Genomic DNA, 3,297 nt, shown 5'->3' on the forward strand with positions numbered 1-3,297 from the left:
AAATATTATTCTAATAAATATATAAATACATTAAAATATAAAAACATTTTTAACACTTTATTTAAACACTACTTTTAAAACTAATAATATTTAGATTCCAGTTTAAATATTATCCTGGTGAAGGAAGGGCTCTTATGAAACCGGTATTGGAGAGGCTTAAAACATATGTATGTATCTATTTTGTAAATATTGATATATAATAGGTACATTTTTTTATTTAATAACAGGTATCCACAGGATAAACACTAGGCGATTAGTACCTGTCTGTAAAAATCTTGGCTTCCTACCTTCATAAGGGTCAGTTGATTTGACGTTTATCCACTCGAGTGATTTTGGGCATATCATATAATATGCCTATAGGCATAATAGTTTGCAAAGCGTCTTGAGTGATCGCATGCCAAAATATGTCATTTTAGAAATTTTTGATTTTTTTATAATTTTTTTATACATCATAAAAATTAAGTATAAACGGTAAAATATGGGTAAATTGGGTATATAGCACCATAATTAGTTTATGTCTCCGTAATAAATTTCAGAGGTATGATTATTTTTAAATGAAGGCGAGAATTTTCCAAATCGAACGCCAACCACTCATATTCCAGTTTTTGAGGCGATCACTCGAGTGGTTAATTTTAAAGGTTATTTTTATGTTTTTCACTTGGTAGCATACGCAATTTGTGGCTTTGTCGTGTCTTATGATTCAGAGAGTGAATTTGAGGACAATTTACTATGTTTATTATTTTATTAAGCCTACTGTAAAAACACACAACCATAGACATAGCAAATATAAGAGTAGATGCATAGATAATAGCACTCATAGATGCGAAATCAACTCGTTGGAGGCGTGACACAGGAGGAGTGACGTGTCCAGGGCTGTCCAGATCGGCGCAGCGATGGAAGCCTGGGTTTGTTGTGTACTTTTCGTCTATGTTTCATGGAAAATGTATGGATTGTGATTAATCCATACATTTTCCATTTTAAATATTTGTTGCTTATGTAGCTTGTTTCTACCTACAACCTCTTTCAATATTTGTGGATTAAATAGGTATAGTTCCAGAGATTATTATTCTGTATTTATTTGTTTAATTCGGCATTCTAATAGTTTTATTGACGGGACTTAAGACGAAAAATTAGGCTTTTAAATCACTTTACTACTACGTAAAACAAATTATGTTCTGTAAACTGAGTTGACAACATTTTTGAAGCAGGAAGCTACTAAGGGTACCTATGTACATACTTACCGATCCTTTAAAAATTCCTCCGTTATTTCAAATATAACACAAGATTTAAAATCTTTGAATCTTTCCACGCGCCGCCTTTGTCTCAAGAATCGAGAATGTAATAATTATAAAGCTTGACTTGCGGTCTTAAGACTTGACGCCGAGCTTTTCCCCATCCCCTCCCCCTCCCTCAACCCTCAACTTCCGCAAACAGCCCGGGGGTAGTCTAACTCATATGAGCCTCTCGAGGAAGTGAGACGGCTCAAGGAACACGACTTACATGGAGCGCATCAGCTCACGCCTGAGACTGGCTCATGTCTAATAACTTTGTCTTCGGAGAAGTGTGCTAACGAACTTTGGACTTTGAATTGCTTTATCTGTTAAGGAATTAACTTGCATTTAGTAGGGACTTTAGGAGGACCAAACTGCAATCTTGTTCAGGTATTTCCTGAATTAAATTTGCACGTCTTTGAGTTACGTACTTGGTTAGTTATGTTACGTTATTAACATCAATAACCTTTAGACAGATAAAATATGTAAAACTTACATACTTACCATCTAGTTTTTAACTGCCCGCCATCGCTCGAGCTTCTCGGGATCATTTTTAATGAGTTTTTTTTATCAAATCACTACTTTATTTCATCACCAGAAGAAGACAGAGAGAATCGGTTGCTACAAAACTCTGAATTGATTTGTTCTCATTAATGAATCAAATCATACACACCAACTCTTTTGTAATTCCTTTCCTTCTTTTGACTCTCTGATTGGTTGTCTTGATATACAATTGTTGTATATATTTTCTGAAATTTTCACTTGAACAACGTCAACGGATTGGTCATGAAACTATCATCGTGGCAAATAATATACAACAAACAATGCAGTGGATTTAATTAATATACTTATAACCATAAATCCAATGTGATTAATGCATCCTTTTTACACAAATGCTTAAATAAAATGGGTGTAAAATTCAAGGTGATTTGCGCATCCTTTAAAAACAAATGTTTAAAAGAGAGGTTTGGAGGCGCCGGGTATCGATCCCGGTACCTCTCACATGCTAAGCGAGCGCTCTACCATCTGAGCTACGCCCCCGGTTGAAGAATCTGAACAAATATCACAACATATTCAACTCAATTCGAAAACTTGATTATGGAATAGGTGTAATTAGATAGAATACGTCATTACATAGAATACTTACAATTTATTTCTCATTTAGTAACCGCAGTCAGAGTCCAACCGTTTCTTAAAAAGTTTTAATATTTGTTGAGTGAAAAGAAATATACACCGTATCCGGAAATTCACTGTAAAAGCGGGATACTGGTAAACTTATAATAACCCCCTAGCGACCGATTTTTTTCAAATTTGATAGAAAATTTCAACTTCGGACTCGATTTACACTCCACTCCACAAAATCCACTCTGAATATGATTTGAATTCATCAGTTTCCCCCTTGTACTACGAGTTTCCAGACATCATATAATATAGTCAGCCACTTCCTTAACCTTACTATACCTCTTTTCCTTATTCTTCCCCATTTTTTCCAGACACAAAACTGTTTTCAAAAATAGTCATATTTTTTTGGTTCCGTAAAGTTGGGACTACTAATACAAGAAGTTAAGTCATCGCAAGTGTGAATATTTGACAAATTAATAACATCATATTATTCGATGTAGGTAATTCTCAAATATTTTTTCTGAAGTAAACTGCCAGCAGGTTTAAATGAATTAGTAAAAGGGTTCTAAATTAGTTTTTTTTATTATAAAATTATCTTTGAAGTTACCAATTTTTGACAAGCGATTATGAGCTTAGCATCCTTGTAAATATGGGTGATTGGGGTGTGGGTAAAACTGTGGAATAGTCCTAAAATCTGTAGAATATTGTGGAAACGGGGGAGTGGAATCCAAACGCGGCCTGTGTCGAGTTATGAACGCGTGACAACGCTGTCAAGTCAGTGTGAAATCCTCTTTAACTCCCCCACCCTGTAACTACCCCACCCTGTACTGTGTACATGTGTACTGTGTGCGTGTATTATTCTTGCGAAGCCTGTAGCGACCAGAATATTGCGTTAACTGTGTGC

The 3,297-nt window shown here is 35.0% G+C and overlaps 1 non-coding gene across 1 annotated transcript; it reads right to left on the minus strand.

Moving 5' to 3' along the window:
- Positions 1-2,239: 2,239 nt before the first annotated feature.
- TRNAA-AGC (transfer RNA alanine (anticodon AGC)) lies at positions 2,240-2,312 on the minus strand. The gene has a single exon. It is a non-coding gene; the product is annotated as a tRNA-Ala (tRNA).
- Between the last annotated feature and the right edge of the window lie 985 nt (positions 2,313-3,297).

This window comes from Hesperophylax consimilis, chromosome 21, assembly GCF_061612785.1.
Source record: "Hesperophylax consimilis isolate HC1 chromosome 21, BYU_Hcon_1.0, whole genome shotgun sequence".
Taxonomy (NCBI): Eukaryota; Metazoa; Arthropoda; class Insecta; order Trichoptera; family Limnephilidae; genus Hesperophylax; species Hesperophylax consimilis.